The sequence below is a fragment of the Acyrthosiphon pisum genome, chromosome X (assembly GCF_005508785.2).
Source record: "Acyrthosiphon pisum isolate AL4f chromosome X, pea_aphid_22Mar2018_4r6ur, whole genome shotgun sequence".
NCBI lineage: Eukaryota > Metazoa > Arthropoda > Insecta > Hemiptera > Aphididae > Acyrthosiphon > Acyrthosiphon pisum.
This window is the reverse complement of record NC_042493.1, coordinates 25209133-25222796: the sequence shown is the minus strand read 5'-3', so window position 1 is coordinate 25222796 and position 13664 is coordinate 25209133. Positions and strand designations below refer to the sequence as shown.

Sequence of the window (13664 nt, the reverse complement as noted above, 5' to 3'; positions counted from 1 at the left end):
ACATTTTTAAATCCTAGTCGACATATTATTAAGAATAAGCTATTGTAAGTTTGGCACTTAGGTACCTTCGTTTAAAGCACTACAGTAACGTAATTTTATATAGAACGGGCGCACTCCATGTGACCGCAATATTGCATGTGAAACGGATACGCGTGTTTCGCTCATTCAGACCACTAGAGCGCAGTATTGGTATGCGGATTCAACTGTCGAAGATCGTGGGATCGACCAAAACGAGATTTAATTTAAATAGATTAAAATTATTAAAATAGGTAGGTAATAATATATTTTAGAAAAAGTGTATTAATTGTACTGTTGTATGATCCAACTTTTAAATAATAAAAATAATAGACAGTACCTATCATATTATTCGTAATAATAAGCCAATGAAGCAAATGAAATAGGTACTCTGTAGAATAATAGGTATTTAAATCGTAGGCACTTTGGTAGAAGGGCAGTGCGGGTCCTCGAGCAAGGCCAGTATGTTTGTAAGCGATTCATAAGAGACTCGTATTTTGTGTGTTTGTTTATAAGGTTAATTCAATAGTGTGGATTGTCAATTTGTTTTGTGTACCTACGACAATACCTACCTAATGATTATAATTATTATCCACCATTTTATTATCCAGGCATTGCCTAGGAAGTAGGCATAGACTTATGAGCTTGAACAAAAAATTTATGTAACTACATAAATAATATATTTTGTTGGGTTCTATTGTCTATTACTATTTACTAAGGAAAATGTGTTTTTATTTACCATAGATGTAAGTTGAATTTGTGAATACAATATTATACCTGCAAACCGTGATAAACCAATTTCCATCGATAAAAAAATCGGTCTAGTGGGTAACGTTCTGCTGTTAGAGAAAACATTAGAGAAGTCATATTATTAAATTTGAATTCAATGATATTATAAAATCTTGTCGATGAAAAACGAATTTGAACGAAGACGGTCTGTCAGCCTTTAATCTATAATACAACTATATTTAATAAGTACCTACAACTGTTGTACGTAGAATATTAAATATTGATATCAGCAAATTTAAAACAAAATCGAAGTTAATTAATTACTTGTATCTAAATAACCTTGGATCTAAATAATTTTAACTTTTAATTAATATACATTTTAGATTCTGAGTGAAACGATGAATGTATTGATTTTACAATATGATGTGAATTTTTTTTTTGTGTCTGTCATCACCTTATAGGACAGTAAAAGTGCTTCGATTTTCTTCAACAGTATCTTTTCAGATAGGAAAGTGAATCTAGTTGGTACTTTGGGGGGTCAAAAGTAAAATTTTTCCAGTAGTTTTCAAAAGCGCTGTGAACCACAAAAGAAAAATTAAGGAAAAACGGGAATTTTTACTCAAAATCTGTTTTCGAGAAAATTGATTTTGGTTTTTGGTGTAACTTTAAAACGAATGACCGTAGATATATGAAATTTTCACTGGTTGTTTATATTTCTATTTTCTATACATGATAACATTTTCAAAATATTTTGATTTGTTTTGAACTGTTTAGGAACGTTTTCAGTTTCCAATATTATTAGTTTTTTGTTCTATGAATGTCAATAAAACATTATTTGTTGAGTAAAAATACTTGAAAATTTAATACAAGGCTCCTACTATAATTTTACAATGACATTTGAAAAATATTAAAAATCCTTAGTTACAGTATTTTTTTATTAGCATTTAAAGTTCAAAAATTGACAAAATATGTAAAACTCACGAAAATTAGCAAATTATTTTGAGTTAAGAATTCATAAAAAATTTTCTTTATAAATCTAAGAGTTGAAAATGTAATACAAGATTCCTCATAATATTGTCTACTTTCATCAAAAAAAAAAAAAATGTCTACAAGAAAGTCAAATTAAATTTTTATTTATTTTTAATTCATATTTTTACAACATTTGATATTCGCTTGATTTCTCAAGTGACGATTTTATTATTTTATTATAATTAAAAAACGAATAACTGTTGATATTTGAAAATTTCACTGAATGTCAATATTTTCATTTTCTATACACCATAAAATTTTGAAAATATTTTGACTCTTTTTGAGCTGTTTACGGACATTCTCAGTTTTCAATTTTTTTTCAATTTTTTTTTTTCTATTAATATCAATTAAATTGAACTTGTTGGGTAAAAAAAAATGAAAATTTAATGCAAGACTCCTGATATATTATTACAATAGCAGTTGAAAATATTAAAAATACATAGGCACAATATTTTTATAAGCATTTAAAGCTCAAATTTTGACAAAATTTATCAAATTTAAAATTGAATAATTATTTTGTAGTTAAAAATTTATAAAATGTTCAACTTTTATATCTAAGGATTGAAAATTTAAAATAAGATTCCACCTAAGAAGTTAATTCTGTTACCAAAAAATCAAAAAACTATATAAGCACAGTTTATTTTTATAGTAATTTTAAGTTCAAATTTGGACGAAATTACATATTAAAAAACCTAGAATAACTATTTTAGGTTTTTTGTTGTGATTGTATAATATTATTCGTGGGTACTTGAAACTTCTAAAGTATACCATTATATATCTATGATATAGTATCACGGTTTGTTGTTGATGTATATTAACGCTTTATAAGTACCTATCTAATGGATATTGTGATATTATTAATTTGGAATTTATTATAAGTCAATTTTTTTTTTAATACCATAGATATAAGTATATAATATATCTCATATTCTCCACTCAGAATCGTTTTTCTTATACAATGATGTTATATCATTGAATTCTTATTGTGTTTAAAAACTTTATATTGTTTTACAAAAAATGAAGCCCTATTTTTAAGTTTCAAACTTTTATGTACCTATTATAATATTATATTTTAACTGACTATTTTTAACTCAACCCCCCCCCCCCCCCACACACACACAAACATCACAAACTTTGCTTGATGGGGGAGGGTGTAATATATATTGTAAATTTTATTATAATCTTTTTTTTGAAAATAATTGGCTTTATTTGAAGAATTACAATCTAAAGATTACAAGCTGAATATGTGCACTTCGTTGCCCGTTAAATGTACTAACTCTATATGACTCAAACTTTGTTCAATTCATTATTTAATATTCGGTGTATGGGGTTTAAAATTAATCTGAACTTTTCCATTACCCGGAATAAAAATTCCTATTCGCAGCAGTATATTATCAGGCAGGTAATCTACCTGTGTAGTTAATATTTTTTATCCTTATAATTTTTTAAGTTTTTTACTGTTTTGAATGAAAACATAGGGTTTTAATTTTATATTCTAAAGCAGAATATTTTTCTTAGTATTTTGATACATAAAAATCGAATTTGGGGCAAGTAGTTTATGAGTTATAAATATTCAAAGTTTAGATGAGCGGAGTGGAGTGGTACGGAGTTACCCCGCGAAATGTTAGTCCACTTCTCCACTCATCTATAAAATTAAAACCCTATGTTGTCATTCAAAAAAGCAAAAAACTTAAAAAATTATAAGGATAAAAAATATTTAAAAATATAATTTTTTAAGAAAAATGTTGTTTTATAAGCGACTTGAAACGATGTAAAAAAATATTTTCAAAAAAATTTACACTTTTTTAAATAATGAGTGTTGTTTGATAAAAGAATCACCCAGTATATTATAGTACATATAATTATTACGTGACTGTAAATATTTTAATTTTTGTTGTATGTTATTGGTTACAATAATGTACCCAACCACCCCACCCCCACCCACCCCCCCCCCCAAAAAAAAAAATTACAGCAGAACATCTGTAGCTCCGTTAATTTAAGAATTAGAGTGAATTGACTTCTTATAAAATCTAAAGATAAGATTATTATCTAGGTAACCTCATATGCTTTTTAGTATATTTTAATTATAAAGCGAGTTATGAGTATTTTAAGATGTATAAAAAATTTACAATTTTAAAATACTCATAACTCGCGTTAAAATTAAAATAAACTAAAAGCATATGAGGTTACCTAGATAATACATCTTAAAATACTTATAACTCGCTTTAAAATTAAAATATACTAAAAAGCATATGAGGTTGACTAGATAATAATCTTATCATTAGATTTTTATAAGAGATCAATTCACTCTAATTTTTAAATTAACGGAGCTACACGTGTTCTGCTGAGCGTAAAAGTTGGTATGTTACGCACTTGTAAGACGGAGACAACACATGCGGGTATCACATACTCTTAATTTTGGAAAATTACAATTAAAAACCAATGCGAATGCAGATTCATATTTTTGTACAATTAATAATGAAATTGTTAAACTAATTAATATTGCACATTCAACAAACACTGGGAATATAGTTTTAATTGGCAGGAAATTCAAGGAAAAAACAGATTTTTATGTTCAGCTTATTAAATCATCACATTTAGGAATTTTTCCTGTTAAACATTTGTCTAAAAATGTAATGTGATGGAATGTTAAAGATGTTAAAAAAAAGTTATGATTTTATTTAAGAAAAATGAACAGATTTTTATATGTTACTATTATAACCCCTTTTGCATGACATTTAGAAATTAAGAATTTATTTTAAATTAAATTTTCCAATTTTTGTTTGTTTTAGTAACATGTGTATATGTAATCATTCTTAATTAGGCATATTTATAAACTAATTAATTTTTTTAAATTTGAATTTTGTATGTTAATACAAAATATATTGGTTAAATGTTTAGTAACTAAAGGTAAATATATATGAAGATAAGAAAATATGTGAATTGTATGATTTTTGGTTGGTGATTCAAAATATAATAGGTACCTATATTTTTTCATATTAATATTAAATGTTCTTTTATTTATAAATAAATAACTATAAAAATGTATTAAATTAAATAAGTAAAACTTCAGAAGCTTATTATAGTAATAACATATAGCTATATTGAATAAAAAAACAAAACGTACTAATTACTATTATTACTGATAGCAGTTAGAACCACGCTTTTAAATATTTTTAATAACAGCATTTTTTTAGAGTTTGTATATATATGTGGTCAATATAGTATTATTTGAAAATGAAGATACTGTCGAAATCGTTTCAGCACACTGAGTTAAATATAATAGTTGTGCCTGGCCCAAAGACGATGTAAAAAAAAAATGTTAAACGCAGAGTATTAGCCAATAAATTTGATTTCAACTATTTTGTATCAAGAACGTTAAAGAAAAATATCGGTAAATTATCTATTATTATATTTTACTAACATATTATAATTTATTATGTTTCATACTTTGAAGTTATTTAGTTTAATTATTATTACTGCCATTAAAATAAAAAAAGTCATTATTCTAAATATTGCATTTCCAAATATATATCATAATTCCTAATTTTAAATATAATTTTTTAGATACTCTAACGAAATTGAAAAAGGCCGAGTATACTTCAGACTTATCTACTTGTGATGATGAGATTTCAAAACCTCGTACAGACAAATCAAAAGTATTTTTACAATAACTCACTTAAAAACTGAATTATCGTAAAAAACTTCCAATAAAACACAGATAATGTTCTTACCATCAAGTTCCATAATAGGTCAATTCACTCTAATTTTTAAACTAACGGCATATAACTTGAATTTCTGAGCGAAAAATTGGTACATTACGCATTTGTAAAATAGATACGACACATGCGGGTGTGGCGTCCTCTTAATATATTTGGATAGTTTCATAAAATTATTTTATATAATATATGATTTTCTTATACCCATTAATTTTGTAAATATTATTATGTTTTTGAAATATATTTTAAATTTTTAATTGATATTGATCATCTATTATGTTATAAGTTTAAATATATTTCCTAGTTTAACATAGCTACTATTTATTAATTATATAAGTCATATTTTGTCTGTCAATGACCATTGTGAATTATTGCTATTTATTATTTTATTAATATGTGATTATTTATTGTTTTCCATATTAGAAGCTGTAAGAAAAATTAATGCATTCAAAAATGCAACAAAGTATGAAATTGAGGGACCAATGAAAATTTACTTAGCCGGTGCGGCATTTAGGAAGAAAAAAGTATTGTAGTTGTTCACAATAAGTCTTAGAATATATGTAAAACTATGTACACTGCATTTTAGTTGCCATACATATATTTAATAAATACAAATATTAACATATTTCATATAGTTATTTTTAATTTTATTACATTATTTTTTGTCCATCTATCTATTTATTATTTTGTATTTTTTTATAGGTAACTGTTCTTCTTCTTGCTTACTTTCTTAAAAATTTACATAATTAAAATATCAGAGGGTAAATTATTTTTAAAGTGATATAAACTAGCATACATCATAATTATAACTTATAAATTATAAGCACATGTACTATATTTTATATTAATTGAATATCATAAATTAATATTAAAAAAGTTATTAATTTATTAAATTCCACTATAACATGTTGTACTACAACTAATTTGAAAATTGAAAAAGTAGAAAAAAAATAATTTTAAGCTAATTTTTTTAGCTATAAAATAATGTATTTTAGCTGTTAAAAAAATATTATGTTTGTATTATTATAATATTATTTGTTATGTATGGGACGTTATAAAAATAATTAAGCCCAGGCCAAAAAATAATACTAAAATATTAATAAAACAATATTTTAATGGTGCAATAATTAAATTGTAATGATAAAAAAATATTAGTCATTACAAATGTAATTATAAATAATTATATAATAATGTTATTATGTTATGATTTTGCTATCAGGGATATGTGTATGTACTTACATATAATTATTATTATATTTTTTAATTTTAGATCAGGCACTTTGCATTTTTTTTTTTAAACCTCCCCTCCACAATTCAAAATTCCTGAGCACGCCTCTGATATAGAAGGTAACTTTTTTATAATTACATAATTGTGTATGCAATATATCATTAATTGGGAATTACAGAGTTGTAAGTCAGCCATTTCAGGTATCAAAAATACTTTTCTGCATCATTGTGACATTATTGCTGTTATCACAAAAGAATCTGGTGAGCGTCACTTTTCTGATTTCTATCAGTTGATCTTAAATATTAAAAAAATATAGTTAAAATCAGGATCATTCACTAAATATTATAATATACAGGAATAAAATAATCACTATATTATTATTTAATATTTAAAATACTTTTAAACTTACACCTTCAACCATGATCTGGGATAATTCTTGTACACTTCTTATAGATTTTAGTTGACAATATTTTCTAAATTCTGTGTAGCTTGGTATACCATGATCGCGGCTTCATTATATATTCAAGCTGAGAATGTACATTCCAAACACGTTGTTTGGATGAACACTGTATAAGTAATTGTAAGCTGAAAAAAATTTGAATCACTAATGTTGAAATATATAAACGTATAATATATTCTGTAAAATGGATGATGTCATCATCATCTATGAGTTGTAAAAATGTCATTGCGTTATATTGATTGTATTTCAAAAACCTACCGTTTTAAATATCATATCAATTTTTTGTGTATTCTGCATAGATAGCCCTCTGACAAGCTGATCCATATAATTTAATAGTTGACCAGTTGGTTGGTTGTAATGTTCCTTCAGCAAATGACTTGTGTTGATCACTCGGCCTTCCATTTATATAAGCTAAACAAAAACGTGGTTCATTATAAGTAGGCTAAATGTGATGTTCTCTTTACAAACAAAAGCTCAGCAATCAACATCATAATATTATATTGTTGTGTACATTATCAATTTTGACGTGGGCACATATACTGTTGAGTCTACAATGTAAACAGTCGTCAATATAATTTTAATTAATATAATATATGTAGGTGCAAATATATTTTTGGCGCGTACCAATAAACTTGTTTGTAAAACTTTGATTGAGTTTTATTTCAGCAATTTTACCTTCTTACATTTTAAAATGAACAGTGGCGGGGTATATGTTTATTTAAACCAAATAGAGCATGTTATATAAAATCTTGAGGCATTCTAATTTAGAAGGAACCAACGTATAACCGACAAACACATACTATCGTACATCACCAGAGCTAATTTAATTTGTTTTAGAAAGAGTCAGTCCAAGTGTACGAGGTTAAGGCATCATAGGTCTAAGCGTATGGGCAAACGTATATTCATACATGAGACCTAGGAGATAACAAATTCATTGGTTAGTTCCTATTTGTTGATAAATCATATTATGTAAGTACCTTAAAGGGAAAAAAGGTTGGGTATTATAATATATGTTAGATCCTACACTGATCGTTTATCTGTGATTATTGGGATAATACAATTATTACTAAATTAATAAAACATTATAATATAATATAAAATGTTAAAATGTAGTCAAACATCAATTGAATGATCCAATCTCTTAAAAAAAATATAATACATTTTACGAATGAAACATTGTAAATAAAATATAATATTTTTTACCTTATATGGTTTAATTTGAAAACCTAAATACATAATATATAATCGATTTTATTAATTTTGTTTGTTGTATAATTTAAAATTTTGTCACTTATAACATTTTCTACATCGGGGTATTTTTACTGATTTTCGTTTTTATGTAGCCATTTGTGATTCTTATTTAGATGTATGTATTTACTTGAAAATGATGTGGGATTTCAAAAATTTTAAAAATATCAAAAACTCGTTCATAAAAATGTAGTGTATGATTGGTGTGGGTACTTACATATGTAATAGGTATTATGTTTCTGTGTAGGAACTTACGTATATCATTTTTTATTCACTGTGTACAAACATACTCTCGTGACACGTTAAACTTTTTTTTAACTATAAGAGTTACATAAATAACAAAATATATTCGCTAAATAATTATATAATATGTTAAGGGAAATGTGTTCCTGCCCGGGCAATGTGAACCACAATTTTTTTTATTAACCAACCAATATTGTTTTTTATTTTCATTACAAATAAAAATTTTACTATTACCTATTGGCTAGTTATAATAATGTATTGTATTGTTTTTGTTTTTAATTCTTACATATTTATAATATTTTTTTAAAAAACAATGATTATTAATTTAATTATCATATTAGGAATATTTAAAAAAAATTATAATCATAATAATAATTGTTATATAATATTGATAGAATGAAAAATGTTTATAATATTTTTATAATAAATTTAATTCAATGCAATTTTAAAATATAATTTATAGGTAATAATAACAAAACGATAATATTTGATAATTTTTTTTGTTATTTCATCAAAATATTCGTAATATTTTAATATAATATGAATACAATTAATAAACATTGTTTAGTTTCATAGTTTATTGTAAAATTGCATTGGATTTAATTTATTATAAAAATAATATAATGATAATATTAGTTAATTTTTTTTTTTCATTGTTATATTCTGTCTTATTTTCAAACCATCACCCCTAAATAACTTATGTCTACAGGATAATAATAATAATAATATTATTATTATACCAGGTGTGCACAACCCTGATGGTGTCGCTTATCATGGAATTAGGGAACGGTAATATTGCGGTCGCAACGCTGTTGCTGAATCTTGGGTCGGCGGTCTTGTTGTACGCGTTACCGCGTTACTGTACCCTTCATTCGATAGTTCAAGCCTGTTCCGTCTGGTGTAGTTTTCCCAGAGCAGTGCTGGCAACCACTCAGCATAAGTGATGTGCTGTATGGACGCCGTAACAATTTTTCTGGCCTCCTGAAAATACATTTGTCGTCCCAGTGCGGGTTGACGTGTGACAGTAGTTTGGCCAACCGGTTTTGTTCCCTCATCCACAATGTGTGCATGACCGTCAGTTGGGGAAGCGCGTTTGCCCGGATGTCACCTGGCCCATAACAAGTGCCACTGCCATTCTGATAGGTATTTGATTCGGTGTCTTCCAGCAGCATGTACTGCGGCTGCAACAGGTCGCCTTGGCTCTTGTTATCGCAGCCCATGCTTGTCAACAGTTGGACGTCCAAGTTGGTGGTCCTCAACGACCACGTTCATTTCACCGACGAACCGTATATCATCGACCCATCTAAATAATGAGTAGCTTGGTTCATCTGCGAAAAATAACCATGTTTTAAGTTAAATTTGTAATTTTCTATGATTTTAGGGGAATTCGAAAAGTTAGTACTCAAAACTAATTAGGAGTATGAAAAATGTGCATAACTCCGAACAGACACTGTTATTTTTTAGTAGATAGATTCCCTTTTAAAATTTTAATTACAATTGTAATGGCAATATATAAATGTACCACTCTAGTAATTATTTACGCAATTTTAATTATTATAATCGATATAAATATGCGTTTATGGTTATGGAATTATCTTATATTGCTCTTACTTGTTCCTTGGGTCCAAAAGTAAAATCAGAACGTAAAGCTGGCACCGGAAGCACGTAGTTCATACAACGAATATTGTTTCTGAAAACAGATCTTCGCCTGGTATCACTACTGCTTGCATACTCAACTCGTTCATGAGTCAAGGCATGATCTCCTTCCGGCAATTTGAACAAAAGCTCACAGTTTTATTACTATTCACTACCAATTTAATATTAATTTACATGCTTTAATTACGATTAATCAATATATATGGTTATGTATTAATCCTACTCATTCTAGAAATTGCCGTGTGAGATAGATCATGGCCTACAAAAATCATCCAGTAAGCCATTGCCATCGTTTTGAAGTCATCTGGTGAATGCACGTCTTTGACAAATTCAACGATCAGTCTTCTAGGATTGGGTAAGGAATGCGATAAATTACATTCCACAAATCCTGTATGAAAGGTAAATGAAATCACATTATTGGATACGCACAAAGAAAAATTATAATGTTATAATAATTACTATAAAAACTATCAATATAGTTATTAAGTCTATGGCACACTGTCCTCTAGAACTATCAAGATAATTTAAATGGTCGTTAAATTTTTTTAATAAGATTTATATTGTAAATACACTTGACATTCTCTATGGCGTATAAAGGAGGAAGCTTCAGAAATAATTTCAGCATGCCAATATAATGAATACAGTTTTTTGGAAAGCTGAGAATCGATCAATAGTCTATGCTCCGGGCTTCCACTTTCCATACTTAACTCATATCCTACATCCATCTCACAATCTCCAATAGCACGGACAGCTGTTTAATATGATCATCGAATTCTTTGGTTTTTATATGTAGGTACCAGTTGGTTCTTTTTATCTTCAAACCATCATCTATAAAGACCATTTAATCATTGTTACCATTTTGTATGAAAAATAATCAAAACTAAAGGTATAGTTATGATTTATATCTTTAAAATAGAACACGGCTCGTCCTCTGTAACAGAATGGTAAGAATACTAACATACAAATCCACAGATGTGTAGATATCGAGGAACTCATTGTAAACTCAACTGTAATCATTTTTGAAAAAATGTTTAATTATTATCTATAGCTGTTATTTTATATACTCGTATTTAACTATTTAACGAGCTGTTGTATTTTAGTACTTTAGCTGTTATAATTAGTAGTTCCTATAGGTACAAGAACCTATGGGTCTTTCAATGTTGCCTAGTGCTATAGCTCAACAATCTACGGGAAGATAAAATATTAAAAGAGACACGACAATAATTGTTAGATACAAAGATAATATTTATCTGGGTCCAACGAGTTTAAAAATGTTACTATTTTACTTGCTTATGTTATAGCTGCAAAACCTCATAGCGCTAATATTGAAAGATTAATGTGTAAAAGAAATATTCTTAAATCAATAAATTGTCATATTGATAATTTCCCCTCCCCCTCAGATATGGTTTTGGCTGAGTTGGTAGGTACTCCAAATTAACACTGATGTTGAATATTGAATAGAATACTAGAAATCCAATAGGCATTGAAAAGGTATATTTAATAAAGAATAGTTAATTTGGCATGACAAAATTTTAATTTTGAGCAATTACAACGTTTAATTATTATTATACCAGTACCTATATAATTATATCAGTTATAGTTATAGACTAGTAGTTACTATACACAGTATACACTCATCATCGGAATATCCTAATCTGTAGAATAAACTATAATCATTGTCAGGAGGTGAACAATTTTTTGATAACCTACCTACTGCCATACTAGGCTATCAATCAAATATATTCAGTAGCTCAATATTTGTTATAAACATGTTTGAAGCAAACAAATAGATTTCCTGAAGTACCTACTTATACACATAAGATAAATTATTAAAAAAATTATAATTTATTCGGTATGGATATCGGATATAAATGGTTTAGTATTGTTATTAGAAGAACATAACAATACAATTAACCTAGCAAAGCGTGTAATTATTGATGATTGGTTTGAAACCAGTGTTTTATTTTTTAGGAATACATTTCACATCAAATGCTGTTTTACAATAACGTGGTACTTGAAAAAGAAGAGGAAAATGAAAGAATTTGGCATGCAAAATTACATGAAATAAAAGGCAAGATAGCCGCTCGTAAAAAATAAAAATGCATTTCAGAAAATACTTGATCTACATTAAAACTCGTGATATTAATAAAAATAAAAAAAGGACAGCACAAAAAAATTCAACCGAAAATAAAAAACATGTATAACTATATAACCCTATATAACTATATTATATTATATTACGTATAAGCTTATTTAACAAATTGTCCAACAATAAATAGTGATAATAAAAATTGTTTTGCAATGATGTACATAGTTTTTTAACAACTAATTCCAAGTTGCATAAAAATTTTACCAATTTAATGGTTCACTAAAATGTAAAGGACCATTTCATGGGTCACTAAATTATGTTAAAGGGAACATTAGGTCACTATTGATTTATTCAATACTTAGTAATTATTTAGGTAACCCGGCATAAATATTATTATATTATTTTTACAGTATCAACAAATTGTTAACTTACCTAACAGATATTTTATTTTTTGGTATATTTTAATCATCAAACATCCATGATATATCCATATATGTCTTTCATTTAATGATATTCTTCTCTTAAATATACATTGAATTCACGCATTTTTTTGAAATGTTGTTGCTGTTCTTTTGTCATTTCCTCTTTACTCTATGCCATCAAGTCTCATCAGTTTTTAATTCTCCAAAACACATCATATTTTGTCCTATTGTATCAACAACATCAGGACCTATACTTAAAAAAATTAAAACAAATTTAATTAAAAACCCTATCTTGTTTTAAAAACAACAAATATCTTACTATCACAAGTCGATGCAATAATAATATCTAAGTAAATTGGAAGTTTAGATTCATAGTCCGTGTCTGATACAAATCTGTATATTAAATAATGTTCTTGTAACACATACTGTATTTCAGAAATCAATAACCACAATCCAAACACAGAAATCAAAATTGTCACTGAAAATCATAATAATATTACTAGTTTTCAAACAATTTAATAATTAGGTATAGTTAATACAAATTAAGAGGACGTGATACCCACATGTGTTGTCTCTGTCTTACAAGTGCGTAACATAGCAAATTATACGCAAAGCAGAACACGTGTAGCTCCGTTAGTTTAAAAATTAGAGTAAATTGACCTCTTATAAAATCTAAAGGTAAGATTATTATCTAGACAACTTCATGAGCTTTTTATTATATTTAAATTTTAAAGCGAGCTATGAGTATTTTAAAATTGTAAATTGCTTGTGCATTTTAAAGTACTCATAACTCGCTTAAAAATTTAAATATAATAAAAAGCTCATG

At 26.8% G+C, this 13664-nt stretch overlaps 1 non-coding gene across 7 annotated transcripts in view; it reads right to left on the bottom strand.

The window, feature by feature from the left end:
- Window positions 1-6616: 6616 nt before the first annotated feature.
- The window catches only part of LOC100574648, a 9047-nt gene continuing 1999 nt past the window's right edge, over window positions 6617-13664 (bottom strand). For 2 of the 7 annotated variants that reach the window (XR_003838602.1, XR_003838601.1), the window contains exons 4-12: window positions 13158-13316; window positions 12849-13086; window positions 10787-11155; window positions 10551-10715; window positions 10283-10478; window positions 9412-9999; window positions 7439-7591; window positions 7130-7305; window positions 6617-7014 (exon numbers count right to left, since the gene is read on the bottom strand). This is a non-coding gene — a transcript (uncharacterized LOC100574648). Of the gene's footprint in view, window positions 7015-7129; window positions 7306-7438; window positions 7592-9411; window positions 10000-10282; window positions 10479-10550; window positions 10716-10786; window positions 11156-12848; window positions 13092-13157; window positions 13317-13664 lie in introns of all 7 variants that reach the window. The other 5 variants (XR_003838605.1, XR_003838603.1, XR_003838604.1 and 2 more) reach the window with 5 other exon arrangements.